Here is a 15,369-nt window from a genome sequence, read left to right as displayed (position 1 = left end):
ACCCATGGCTGGCATCCCTCTGGGTCAGAGACCTTCCCTGCTCCCTAGGTCAAGTGGCAGGGTTCATTTGGCAGAGCTGTGGGAGAGAGTCTCCCTTTAGGGGGTGGAGGTGAGCAGCAGACATGTGGAGCTTGTCTAGAAGCAAGGATGAGAGCAGTTCTGGCTGGGAAGTGAGGGAAAGCCTGTGATGGGCTGTGAGGACAGATTATGTGTGGGGCAGTGGTTACTGGTTAGGGAGGAGCCATCATGTGGCAGCAATTTACTTAGAAATGGAATAGAAAAGGGGTGTGTGTGTATGTGTGTGTGTGCGCGCACGCGTGTGTGCGTAAAGAATTTGATGAATCTAGATCAGGGTATATGGGTGTTTAGTAAACTACTCTTTTAACTTTACTATGTTGCAGTCACTGTTTTAAGCATCAGGGACACATCGATGAACAAGCAGCCACTGTTCCAGCATACATAGCTCATGCTTTAGTAAGGAAGACCGACAATAAACAAATGCATGTATATGTTCATACAGAAGTAAATGTTTAGAAGAAAAACAAAATATATAAGGAGTTATAGAGTGATGGGTGGTGTATTAGATAGAGTGGTCAGAGGTTACAGAAGGGAGCTGTATTAGATAGAGTGGTCAGGGGAGACTTTTCAGAGAATGTGCAAAAACTTGCATCATGAATAGTGCATTATGCAAAGAGCTGGGGGAGAGTATTCCAGGCGAGGGGAACAGCAAGTGCAAAGGTCCTGAGGCAGGAATGAACATCGCAAGTCTGAAGACTAGCAAGGAGGCCAGCATGGTCCGACTGGTGTGAGCAAAGGGGGCAGTGATATGAGATGCAGTCAGAGAGGGAGACAGGTGCCAGATCTTTAACCTGGATTTTGTAGACCAGGATAAAGAGACTGGATCTGCTTTAAGGGAGAAAGTATGTCCGAGTTACATTTTTAAATATCAGTCTGGCCACTGTGGATTGTTCCATCACTCTTATCTCCATTCCAGCTCATGGGAGAATGAAAAACGATTGTTTGCCCTCCTTTGAGTGATTCCAGCCATCATCCCCCTCCTCTCCTCTTCCTTTCTCCTTGGGAACTCCCTCGTCATTGGCACGGCCACTGTTGGCATGAGGACACCCACTGGAAGCCACCCATTCCTCTTGTGCTTGCCTTTCTCCTGGGACCCTTGGCATGACTACTCAACCCAAAGCTCCTCCCAACAGGAAAGAAAAAATGTAATAGCCTAACTGGTTTGGCTCAGTGGATAGAGCATAAGCCCTGTGGACTGAAAGGTCCCAGGTTCGATTCCAATCAAGGGCATGTACCTTGGTTGTGGGCACATCCCCAGTAGGATGATGTGCAGGAGGCAGCTGATCGATGTTACTCTCTCATCGATATTTCTAACTCTCTCTCCCTCTCCCTTCCTCTCTGTAAAAAAACCAATAAAATATATTTTTTTTTAAAAAAGAAAAGAAAAATAGTAATGAACATACCCAACAATAAGGGGTTGGTTAAGCAAATCCATTCACTGTGACACTCTTGGCCATCAAAATTAAGTTGTGGATAAGTAATTTCTAATGTTACAGCAATAGTAATGATAGCTACTGGAACATCTATTATGCCACAAGCTCAGCGTTGATAACTCACATATTTTACTTCATTTAATCTTCTCAACCCAGAGAGATCAATTCTGCTTTTGTCCCCAGTTTATAGATGAGGAAATTAAGGCCTCAGCATCTTGCCTGGAGAATTAAATAGTAGATGGTCCAGCGAGAGTCAGATGCAGGTCTTCCTCATTAAAAAGTCTTTGTTCTTTACAGAGGCCCTGGCCTCCCATTGGAATATAACTATGTGTGGCTTTGCCAAGTCAGGAAGGTTGGCTGTTCAATAATCAGTGCGGCCTCCAGCCCATCTCTTTCAGCACCAAAGTGCATGCAGCTAAGCATTAAAGGTTGTTATCTCTGGGTGGTTAATTAGGGGAGATTTTTGCGTGTGTTTATGATTTTTGTAATTAGAGTTAAACAAAAGCAATAAAAGATCTCCACGTGTTTCCCCCCCTACTCAGCCCCTCTTTCCTTTCCTGTGGTCTCCAGACTGGCTCCGGGTTCTTGATGCACATAAAGCTGGAGTGGCCTCTTCCCCTTGGCCTCTAGCTTTGCAATTTCAGCACAATCTTTTGTTTGCTTCACTTGCTGGCATTCTGGATGCTGAGTTTTTCAGCTCCCAAAACAAAAGTGCTGTTTCTTAGCTAGAGGCTGCCATAATACATTTGCAAAAGATCCAGGTCTCAGAGGTTTTGTTGGCTCTTTAGGGTGTGGGCTTGGTCATGGCCTCAGCTCCTGGGGCCAGGCCTTTGGTGATAAGAAGAGCACCGATTTGCTCAGCAAGGAGCTGGACCCAGACAATAATGGGGGTGCCTGGAACTCTGCTGCCAGCCTGAGGCCTGACATCACCCACGTGTCCTCAAACACCGCCCAGGGGATGGAGATCTGTGTGCGCTATGTATGGAGGTCATTTCCATGGCAGGTGACTCCCAGCTGTGCTCTTGGTGCATCCATGATTCACTCATTGCGCTCTGACTTGCTCCAGCCCGTGCGAAATGCTGGGAACTCAGCAGTCAGGAGAAACCCGAACCTGCCTTGGTGTGGGGTTCAGGAAATGCAGTCTCCGGAGAAGACAAACACTGAACAAGTGTCCCAGTGCTTAAATGCGACAAAAGGTGAAAATGCAGGAGGCCCTGGAGACGTGTCATAGGGGAGCTAGCCGAGCCTGAAAACTCAGGAACGGCAGCCCCAGGAAGTGATGTTAAGCTGAGAATGGAAGGATGCCTGGGAATGAACCCGGTTCAGAGAGGCGAAGAGGGAAGCGTTTCAGCATGAGAGGGAACTGATAAAAGAATCGAAAAAGGGCAAAGACAGGCGCTCCTGACCAGCTGAAAGAATGTATGCTATGCAGACACAAGACAGACAGGGGCATGGCATGAGCTGAGAAACCTCACCCGGAAGCAGAGCGTCCAATTAACCACATCACAAAGGTTGTGTTATCCTAGGGATGACGAGAAGAAAGCGGTTGCAAGATTTTACCAGAAAAATAAGTGTTATTTTTAAATGACGTCACCAAGCAGCTGAAAATGAAGTTGCTTCTTGGAGTAGAGGATGCTACTGTGACAACATGTTGTTCTTTCATTCAACAAATATTTACACAACATCTATAATGTAACAGGCTCAGCCCCCGATTGTGGAAATGGGGCAGGGGGAAAGGTCTCTGACCTTATGGCATTTACAGTCTAATGGAAAGAGGAAGGTAATTTACAAGGGAACAAATAAGCAGATAATACAATATTGGGTATCACTAAGAGTCAGGGAAAAAGCAAAGAAAAATAAGGGGTGTAGAGGCCAGGGAGGTGGCCTGAGGCCATGCTCTTAGCAGGGGACTGGGGCAAGGGAGGACGCAAGGCAGACCTGTGAGTCACAGACCTGATGTGGTCTCCCCTCCGTGGACTTGCGGGCAGCCAGGCCGACTTGGGAGGCCAGCGAGGGTTTTTGAATGGTAAGGAAGGTTAGCCTTTTTGGACTTTTGACCTCGGATGTTTTAACCCCGCCTGTCTGGTGAGCACAAATGAAATGTCCAACCACACAGTGCACTCCAGTGTGAACCCCAGTAATTCTTTAACAGCAGCTTTGGACTTCATCGCCTGGTCCATGGTCACTGTACCGGATGCATGTCTTTACTGACCTTTATATTAAACCAGAGATGAGCCTGCTCAAATGCAGGTGGAACCCACACTTCTGCCAGAGCCCCGTGTGGGCACCTGTCGCTGAGATGGAAATCTCCTGGCGGTCTAACGGGCCTGTATTAGGAACCGGAGTCCGGGGCTTGCTCATTAATCAGAGCCTCCTGATAAAGTCTGCGGCAGCCAGAGCGTGGGCGTGTTCTTTCTTTTAAAAGATACAAAACGGTCTCATTGTCCTTATCCATCTCTACTGTTATTATCAGAACACCCCCCTGTCCTGTAGCCCTGATTTCCGGGACACAGCGACAAGTAGTGGGTAAGACTGAAGGTTTGATGCTTGATGGTCTGTGTTTGAATCACATTTCCTACATACAGGCCGGGTGACCTCCCTGAATCTCCTCCATATGCCTTGCTGTAAATTGAAGATCATCACACCTAACTCTTGGGCTAGTTGAGAAGATGAAATGAATTGGGGGAGCTTGTGCTTTTTGAAAATGGCTCCCAAAATGTAGCTCATAAAAATGACTCTGAGAGTCTGTTAGAGTTCAGATTGATGAGCCTCATCAACGGAAATCTGTGACCCAGTAGGCCAGGCTTGGTCAATTTCAGGTGGGTTTGTGGAAAGGCTTCCAGGGGATACACTTGGAGAAACATGTTTCCAAATTTGTGTTTTGCCAAAATGTTTCTCCTTTTATTTCCTCAGCCTGGATCGGCAATGTCCAGACACCCTGGATTCCGCCTTTGCTTTAAGATCCACAATAGATGTCTCCTCAATGTCTCTGTCTCTCCCAATTTCCCCAGGTTTGCAGGCATTTATCTTTTCTTCTATTTAATCTCTCCTACACTATGGAACCTTCTATTATAGATTACAGATAAAATATTGTAGGCTAAATGTTACCTTCTGGAACTAAGGAAGTAATGCAGATACACTAGATACAAATTACATACTATGTATTACTTTTGCAGTAATGCAGATAACATGTTATAACATAATAGACATGGACAGTATACCTTACAGATGTCTTCATTCATCCATTCCACTGCATTTTAAGCATCTATTATGTACCAGGCACTGTGCTAGCTGCTGGGATATAGCAACGAGGAAGACTGACAGGACCTCTAGGCACAGAGCCTAGAATCCATTTGCCCCTCCTTCCCTGGACTAAAAAACCCCGGGCTCCTAATGCCTACATTAATGCAGCCACCGGTGACTAGAATGGCATCAAGGCCACTTTCAATACATCTGCATGATCCAACTGGTGCCTGTGGCTGGTGGTTAAATACTCTCCTTGAAATTAAATCTTTTTGTGGATTTTCATCCTTTAGCAGCCAAGCCATGATCCCCTCCCCTGGGTTTCTGCATTTGTCACATTGGCAGCAGTGGACTAATGTCTTTGGGGTTTTGCCCAAAAAAGATATATGCATCTCTTTTAGCCAATTTCCCCCTAGATTTGATTGCTTTTTGAAAATTCAGGTTCCAAAAGAGGAGGCATTATGGATTCCTCAGTGGTTTCACAATATACAGACTTCTATTCATCCATTCATTCCTTTAACCAGAAAGTATTTCCCGTCTACCCGTGCACTAGGGGCTCCGCACTGGCTATGGCCTTGCCCCGACAGCTGCTCAATAAATGTTGGTGGAATTGGTGCTGCCCTGGCAAATGCACCCTGGCTCTGGGAGTTCGCTCCGTATTTACCAAGTGGTGGGAGTGTGTGTGTCGCTGGTCCAGTCGTTTCTGCCTTCCAAGTCGATGGCGATGGCGCACTGACCAGCTTTGATGCGGCGCCATCCAGCGCATTAGAGCCCTGTTATCTTCTGTGCGCCAGGACGTGTTGTGCGAGACCAAAATGCTGATGTGCCAACACGGGAAGAAAGGAAAGCAGATTTTTACATTTGCAATAAAACTGCCATCCATCACACCAGCAAGACTCGGAGCACCTGAACTAATATCTGAGCTGTAAGATTGCAGTTTCTCTGGCTTGCCTGTCAATAGGAAATGTTTGTGCATAGCAATTCAGCGGCTGATACAAGCATTAAAAGACAAGGGAGAAGGAACGTAAACAAGGACACAGAAACATCCTGTCAGCCTGCCCACAGAGTGCTAATTAGGTGCAAGCCTGTGCCGGGTACCGGATATGTATTGGATCCATATCCATTCTTCATCCTGTTTGGAATGTTTCCCAGCCAGTTGATACTCTCCAAGAATAGAACAGGTGTCCTCTCATTGTGTCATTGATGAGGATATCATCAATGTGATCGCTATCATTAATATATATATATATATATATATATATATATATATATATATATATATATAAATTTCTTACACCACTCTGTAGAGGAGGAACTATTATTATCCCTGTGTTATACACAAAGAAACTGAGACACAAAGAGGATGACTAACTTTCCCAAGTAAGCGACAGAGCTGGGATTTGAACCCTAAGGCAGGCGAACTGCCAGTTGGATCATTTGCTCACCAGGAAATCACAAGCTGATATATTTGAGGGCCGTATGCTTCCGTCAGTTGAGTTGGTGAGACCAAGCCTGGTAATTGGTTGATCTGGGCATCTTGGTCTGAACCAAACTGGTGGGCACATCCTCTTTGGATGCTCGGCTCAATGGTGGCTGAAGGAATACTGAACTGACCTGTGAGTGTGACTCATAGGTTAAGATTCACATAATTCTGAGAGCCAGCCAATGCTGATGTGAATGAGAGACGTCCCCAGGAAATGCATAATCTGTCAGTGGGGAGGGGGAGGGAAACAGACTCTGAGTGGGGGTCTGCCTGTGGCCTCTATGGCCAGAGAAGGCGCCTCAAACCTATTCTTGGTAACATTAGCAAAAATTCTATGTTAGGAGTCATCTTACTCAAAGAGCAGGTTGGATACCTGTCTTCCTGCCAGTTGTGCGTTCATTAATTGCTTCTTTTTATAAAGCAGTCAGCGAAACATTCAGAACTCCAAGGAATGGAAAACAGTCAATACAGCTTTTCTTTCCCCCTCCACAACCCCTTTATTTTCTACTGGAGGTATCATTAAGAAGCCACCCTACTGGTTTCCCACATCTCCGTTAATGAGGCTCTCTTCTTAAATGACTTCAAGGGTCTAACTGCAATGAAAGCACCTCCGTCTCCTCTCTCCTGCTTTTGGTTAGGAAAGTGGGTGAGAACCAGATTCATCCAAGTCAAGCTCCTTGACCACAACCTGGTCACTGCTTCATGCTCCTTCCCTAGAAGGGGTGACCCGCCCTCTACTTTGTACCCAGGATGATTGATAGTGATGACATCCAATTACAATTTTTTATTTCTGTTTTGACACTGAGGGGGCTGTCCTCCTGTATACTGTGATAGAAATAACTAGCTGGCAAGCATGCAAAGTTTTTCATTTATGCAAAATGAAATTTAAAGGCTCATGATTTTGTTTCTTCCCTTGTTGCAACTCATGGGAATTATCCCAGGGCCCAAGCCTTATGGTGTTACGATCCCCAAGTGACGATTTATCCAGCTCTGTATCTTCAAGGGAAGAAAACAGTGACACACAGAAATGCCCAGGAGTCTTCCACCTGCTGAAACAGCACTGTCCAAGGGTCCCCTGACACAAATTCCAAGAGGAGGGCACAGCTAAGCCGAGACTTTGAGGATGAGTAGGGATTAGCTAGGAAGAGAGAAGGAACAAGAATGCCCCAGGTAAAGATGATATATCTGCAGACAACTTGTGGGAGGAGTTCACCCGGTGTTCCCCAAAGATCAGTGACTGCAAACAAACTTAGATTTTTGCTAACTAGTCTACAGGTCAGCTGGGCTGGCCTACTGAGCTAGGGCAAGATGGGCTGATCTCAGCTGGTTTACTAATCAACCTGTGGGCAGATTGTGGTTGTCTGGAGACTTGTTAGGAGTGGCCTCACTCACTGATATAGAAGTTACCTGTTTGCTGGATGGGGTGACTGCAGGGTGGTGGCTGGGCCATGTCTTTCATCTTCCAGTAGAGCAACCCATGCCTGTTACAAGAAGGAGAGTGGACATGTGCAAAACCTCTTGAGCTTTAACCTTGGAGCTGGCACACACTAACTTCTGCTGCATTCCGGCAGCCAGACCAAGTCCCACGCCAAGACTGGGAAGTGCCTCTGACTCTGGATGAGAGGAACTGCAGTCACCTTGCAAGGGGTGTGGCTATCTGCAGGGGTGAAGTGTTGTGGGTGTTTCTGCAATTGATCTGCCGCAGACCTTAAGGAAGCAAAAGGTTTCAGAGAGAGAGAGAGAGACATAGAAGCTGGGCAGCCTGTCTCCGAGCCTGTGTAACTGACCTCGTGGAGTTTTGACAGATCTATTGCATTTCTGTAATTTACAAGAGATGTCTTTGACCTCTGGGAAGGCAGAGTAGGAGGGGAGAGAACATGCTCCCTCCCCGTCCTCACTTCCCCGTGCTGTGATGATGCCCAGCACCTGCCCCGGCTACCTTTAATCCTTGATTAGCTCTACCTGCTTTCGACGGACTCAATGGGATGAAGTCCATTAGAGGGAAGGAAGGTGCCAGGGTGCGTGTGAAGCAGCAGAGGAACAAACCCAGACTCTTTCTCTGCTTCCCGACTCTGCCAGCCGCTCGTGCCCTCTCCAGATGGACGAATCAGAGCCTTTTCAGAGAGCTCAGCTCGGGCCTGCCATTGCCACACAGGTATTTAATATAGGAAAATTTTAATCACGTTTGTTTTCCCATGTTTCGTCCTAACGATGAATCATTTTTAATGGGAGGCCAGGGGGTGGAAGAAAAGATGTTAGCAAATCTTGGCTGACGGTTTTATCACCAGTCTCAGATCTCTGGTCCCAGGGCTGAATTCACCACCAACTGCAAATCATCCTGATTTAGATGCACGGGAAATGGAAAGTGGGACCAATCTGAAGTTCTCCTGCAGGGGCTATGGCTCTCTGGCTCTACTTGTCCACCACCCCCAAATGGGAATTTGGAGACTTCTGCTATATTCCAGCAGTTTCCACACTTTATTTTTCTAAATCTTTATTGTTGAAAGTATTACATATGTCCCCTTCTCCCCCCCCCCTCTTCTAGCCTGCCCCCCACCCCAGGCCCTCACCACCCTATTGTCTGTGGGTTATGCATATATGTCTACAAGTTCTTTGGTTGATCTCATCCCACCCACCCTTTCCTGCCTTTCCTCTGAGGTTCAACAGTCTGTTCCATGCTTCTGTGTCTCTGGATCTGTTTTGTTCATCAGATTCCACATATGAATGAGATCATGTGATACTTATCTTTTTCTGACTGGCTTATTTTGCTTAGCATAATATCCCTCAGGTCCATCTATGCCAGGCGTCCTCAAACTACGGCCCGCGGGCCACATGCGGGTGTTTTTGCCGTTTTGTTTTTTTTACTTCAAAATAAGATATGTGCAGTGTGCATAGGAATTTGTTCATAGTTTTTTTAAAAACTATAGTCCGGCCCTCCAACGGTCTGAGGGACAGTGAACTGGCCCCCTGTTTAAAAAGTTTGAGGACCCCTGATCTACTGGTAAGAGTTCTTTTTTTTCACAGCTGCATAGCATTCCATTGTGTAAATGTACCACAGCTTTATCCACTCATCTGATGGGCGCTTGGGCTGTTTCTAAATCTTAACTATTGTAAAATGTACTGCTATGCACATAGGGGTGCATATATTTTTTTCTGATTGGTGTTTCTGATTTCTTAAGATATATTCCTAGAAGTGGGATCACTGGGTCAAATGGGAGTTCCATTTTTAATTTTTTGAGGCAACTCGATACTGTTTTCCACAGTGGCTGCACCATTCTGCGTTCCCACCAGCAGTGCACGAGGGTTCCTTTTTCTCCACGTCCTCGCCAGCACTTTGTCATTTGTTGATTTGTTGATGGTAGTTATTCTGACAGGTGTGAGGAGATACCTACCTCATTGTTGTTTTGATTTGCATCTCTCAGATGATTAGTGACTTTGAGCATGTTTTCATATGTCTCTTACTTTGGAGAAGTGTCTATTTAGGTCCCTTTTTTCATTGGATTGTTTGTCTTCCTTGTGTTAAGTTGTATGAGTTTCTTATATATTTTGAAATTAACCCTTTATTGGAGGTATCATTGGCAAATAAGTTCTCCCCTACAGTGGGCTCTCTTGTCATTTTGTTGATGGCTTTTTGCTGTGCAGAAGCTTTTTGTTTTGAGGTAGTCCCATTTGTTTATTAGTTTCCACATTTTAATCCTTTCTGTAACCCTTTAGGGTGCGGCTTCGCGCTTCCCTTTGGCATACATGGAAACTGACACTGTGGAGCCCCCAGTGCCGTGTCGGGTCACACCTCGCACTAGTAAGTAGTAAGTCACGGAGCAGGGCTTTACACCCAGGTCTGTCGCACGGAGAGCCTCTGCTCTTCCCCACGCGCCATGTGGCTGCTCTTACAAATCACAAAACATTTCAAGTTTCTTGATAGTTATCGTTTCTGAGATTTGAGAGATCCGGAATTAATTTTGCTTACAGAAGACTATTTTTCTAGAGTATACTTACACAGACGGAGAGTCTCACTTCAGCATGGATACACCATTCCAGGTCCCAGGTGTGGGTCCCAGCAGAGCCGTGCCTGACAGCATGTCCAGGGTTCCTCTGACATCACATGCACACACGGTCCCCTACCTGCCATGTATGAGGCGGGGGCTGTGAGCCTTGCTCTGGCCGAGCCCTCTCCCGATCACCTGAGGCGTGCTGATCTCTGTGGTGGACAGACCACTGTTGTAGGACCCTGAAGGAGACCTGGCTTTCTAAGAGGGAATCAGGGTGGCAAATACAAACACTTGTTATTTTACTTTTCAATTACACTTACCTCCTTAATTACACAAAAAATACTTGACTACATCTGGAGTATTTTAAAGCAGCAATTCCAAGATAGGATATCATTTCACTCAAAAATACTTGAGTGACTATCTCCAACAGATGAAGACTTTAAAAAACACACATATTCACACTTGGATAGCTTATTGTAGCCTTAGTTTACTCAGTTATAAAATGGCATGAAAACCCCAGAAAAGTTATAAGTCAAGAGTCAGGAAATATTACCATGAAAATCAAGAAACAGGAGAGTTTTACACAGAAGGCTGGTGAGTCAACAGCATCAAATGTTACTGAGGGGTCAAGTAGGAGGAAGGCTGAAAAGCGACGATTGAACTTGGCATTGGGAGGTGCCCAGAGCTATCCAGAGCTGTTTCAGTAGTACTGGATAATGAAAGCATTGAGGAAGTAGAAATAGTGCATCGACTATGTTTTCTGGAAGTCTGAACAGTAGAAGCTTGGGGGAATGCTTCTACTGTTGGGGAAGCCAGGATGGAAGGAAAGTGCTCTTACGACGGGGAAGCTTGAATAGCTTGCTGTGATCTAAGGGGCGATCTACTTAGAGGGTGAGCTTGAGCCCAGCCGGTGTGGCTCAGTGGTTGAACATCAATCTATGAACCAAGAGGTCACAGTTCAATTCTGGGTCAGGCCACATGCTCGGGTTGCTGATCAGTGATTCTGTCTCATCATTGATGTTTCTATCTCTCTCTTCCTCTCCCTCCCTCTCTCTGAAATCAATAAAAATATATTTAAAATTTTATTAAAGAGGGTGTGCTTAAATATATGAGAGAAGGGACAATTGTTGGAATGAGGGCTTGCTGAAGTAGGGAGTTGGTATCAATAGAATGAGGGAGGAGTTGGCTTAAGAAAAAAGGAGGTGTTCTTCAATTGCCTGAGACATATTCATCGACTCTCCTTCTGTGTCAGACTCTGTACAGGGTCCTGGGCAGTACAATGGGAAGCACAGTCTTCAAGGTTTTCACAGCACTGGTTGCTAAGAGCCCACTAAGCAAGCAGTTATGGGGGCTGTGATGTATGGTCTCTGAGCTGTTTATATGCAGAGAGTCAGAGAAGAATTCCCGAAAGAACAACTGTAGGCTGAGGCTTGAAAGCTAAGTACAGATGAGCTGGGTGAAGGGTTTGAGGAAAGGGTGGGAAGAGTGTGTGTGAAGGCCTGCCAGCTCAAGCCAACATGGTCTGCCCTTTACCCTCAGGAGGAGCAGACAGGTAAGGATGGGTGAAGATGCAGGTGAGTTTGGAAGCAGAAGTCAGAGATGTCAGGGTGCATACGGAATGGCCTATTTTCTTGGAAGTGACAGAGACTTACTGAGTAAGGGCTATGATAGTGGTAGTGAGATGAACCAATTTATTATGTGTTTGCAGGGCAGGCATTGGCTTCCATCCTATAGAAAGTGGGTCTACTTTTCACCCCCACTGCCATCTACGAGTCCGAGTGATCCTCACATTTCCTCGGGACCAAAGAAATAGCCTCCTCATTGGTCTCTGCCCATCCGTTCTTGCTTCCTCCATTCCCTTTGCTATGCACCAGCCTTTTAAATTAGTCACATACCTGCCCAGCTTAACACCCTCTGATGGCTGCCCACTGCACTTAGAAAAAAAATCTAGACCCTTAGCCACATCCTCCAAAGTCCTGTGGGATTTCTCTGCACAGCTTTCCAAGCTCATCTTGAGCCTCCTCCTCTCTCTGCTCCAGCCCTTCTGCCTTCTCTCAGCCCTTCCTCAGACCTTCCATGCTTCCTCTTCTCCCCAGCCTTTGTACACACAACCTCCCTAGGCTGGATCACTTCTTGTGTCTGTACCATCTTCCCAACCCTGTCCCCACCCCACCCAAGTTAACCTCATGTGACTTGATAATTGAGACCTTAGCTCAATTACCACCACCTCCATGAAGCTCTCCGTGACCTCACAGAATAAGCTCTCCCTCTTTACGCACGCAGAGCATGGTAAACCTCTTCATTGTGGGCACTTCATTCGGGAGCAGTTTACATTTAATTGCCTCCTTCTTCAGCTGGCATCCCTCTAAAGCATTACTGTAAGTGCCAGGAGAATAGAAATGGTGTCTGTTCCATGCCCCCCCTCGCCCCTTTCACCATTATGACCCCAGGATCCAGCACATGTCTGACACACGGTAGGCATGCAATATGAATAAATGAATGAATGAATGAATGAATGAATATTAGTACTCCTTGAAAAACCATCGCACCCTTAGCCAATCTTTATAGAGGCATTGATCTAATCCATTTTCAGCTGAGCACGTACAACCTCTTCCTGCCAAACATGATGATTTTTCCTCTTTTGTACAAACATATCAACTCCCTGCATGCCCATGCATGTAGCCCGGTGTGCGTGACCCAAACCTCAGTAAACACATCATTTAGACAAGAGACGGAGGACACGCTCCCATCAAACCTGTGCCCTGGATGCTTAGCACACATGTTTACTGATGATGCAGATTAACTTTAATCATATTGCAGTTTCCATTTCCAATTGAAATTGAACGTCTGAGCCATGTATGGGCTTTTATTACCTTCCACTTAACGCTGCTGATGAAAGCGATCGGAGGGGAGCCATCTTCTCGGGCCTCAGGTGGGCGGCTGGGGCATAAATCAAATTAAAACTGCAATGTAGCGGAGGTGGTAATACACCATAGGAGATGAGAAGGGTTAGAAGCAATTTAGTGAGTGTGGGGCTCATCGGCAGGGCAGGTGGTGCGTGACGTGAGGGGGCTCCAACGTGGGGAGAGGGGCTTCTGCCTCTGGTTTTCCGCTTGGCACGTGCCAGCAGCAGGTGATTTTATAAGCAAAGGAAAATGCTACCAACCATGCTGTCAAAAACAGCTACAATGGCAAAAATTTCTCCTAAGGTTATCACTTTAAAAAAAAATTTTTTTTATTGATTTGTAGAGAGAGGAAGGAAAAGGAATAGAGAGATAGAAACATCGATGAGAGAGAAACATCAATCGGCTGCCCCCTGCAAGCACCCTATTGAGGATGGAGCCCGCAACCTGGGCATGTACCCTGACCTGGCATTGAACCAGTGACCTCTTGGTTCATGGGTTGACGACGCTCAACCACCGAGCCACACGGGCCGGGCTGGTTATGACTTTGAGTGTTTGCACACGTGGATTCCTAAGTGCAGCAGACGCTGCTGAAAGGGAGGAGCCGCCCAGGAGCCCTCCCAGAGTCACCTCATTAGAAGAAAAGAGACTCCTGTCACTCAGGATTTGCCAGGGTTTCAGGGGGCCAACTTTTAGGACAAAAGATGCCCCTACTGTTCTTATCAGTAATGATGAGGGTTTCAGGAGCCCTGAGCCAGGAACTGGGGCAGAGACCAATATGTAGTTTCTGTCATCTCACAGGGACTCAGAAAAAGTGGGGAGGACATGTGCCTTTATCCCTTTACTCATAGTGGACACTGATGGAAGGGAAGTTATAACATTGTCAACAGGAAGGACTAGCACTCAAATGGAATTGGAATGCACCCTTCCCATGGGCTCCGTCTTTTATCTGCCCCACCAGGAATCTGCATAAAGCGGACTTGTCTATGTTGACACAGTGGTCTCTATTAGCTTTTCTCAGTTAATTTTTTAGTGTCTCATCTCTGATTCTACATTTTTACTTCTCTTGATAGAGACTGAGTTTTCTTCTTGGTATGTATATAAACTCTAAGTAATTTAAGATTCTTGGTCTATGACTACTGGCCTTTAGGCAAACACAAATACATACATTTACAATTGTACGAAGATCCAAGAAGTTCAGAATGTTTGATGATACCAAGGCTGGTTTGTTAATAGCATACCTTGAAATGTCGAAACTTATATCCAAAGGAGTCAGTGCCTGAAATCTTTTCTTATTTGGTATTGCTTCACATTTTCATTATAGAGTGTGGGTTGTTACAGTGACGGGCAGATGGGATATTCAGAGGCTCTTGGAAAAAATATATTCTCTCTGTGAATTGATCCACTGCTAAGTCAGGATGGGGATGGTGAGTAGTCTTGTCCTATGGTCTAGTCAGTCAAGCATCATCAGGTGGGGATCCCATGGCTGGGTACTTGGACCCTCTGGGAAAAGAGACAAAGAAACTGGTTCAAGGAGGACTTATATCAAGAAGGCCTTCAGAGTCCTATTAATCATGCAGAATCCCTCGCACCCTACCTGAGGTTAAATTGATTAGGATCTTTTCATTTGCTTGAGGTTGAAGCCAAGCAAAATGGGCAAAAATTGATTTCCTTTGGTCAACCTCTCCTTATCAGTCTCTTACCACCAGTAGGACTTACCCACATGATTCTACCCTAATTTTTCTCCCCTCCTTTCTCTTACTAGAGATCACATTCTTTTGGTTTACTTTCCTTGGTAGAGAGCTAACTAACAAATGTGATACATTTTCTGTTATTGGAAGCTCAGACGATGCCTCCCCTCTTGCTCTCTAATCCAAAGTGTCAGTCAGAGATCTTGGATTTTAAGATGTTACAACAGACGGTCTAATTTAAGCAGAAAATGGATTTATTCGAAGGATATGGATCATAGGATCAATGAGAAGGCTGGAGAACCCAGCTCAGAGGAGGAAAGGAATGCTTTGGTATGGGGTAGGGTGAAGTGGGCGACATTCCTAAAACCGTGTCATTCTGGAGGAAGTGATGTCAACCAGTTCTCCCTCTTTATGACACTCCACCCAGGATTCAAAGTCACAGCAGCACCCTAACCGGTTTGGCTCAGTGGATAGAGCGTTGGACTGCAGACTCAAGGGTCCCAGTTTTGATTCCGGTCAAGGGCATGTACCTTGGTTGTGGGCACATCC

This window comes from Cnephaeus nilssonii, assembly GCF_951640355.1.
Source record: "Cnephaeus nilssonii genome assembly, chromosome: 22".
Classification (NCBI taxonomy): domain Eukaryota; kingdom Metazoa; phylum Chordata; class Mammalia; order Chiroptera; family Vespertilionidae; genus Cnephaeus; species Cnephaeus nilssonii.
The sequence above is the reverse complement of the archived record's forward strand: the minus strand, read 5'-3'. Positions refer to the sequence as shown.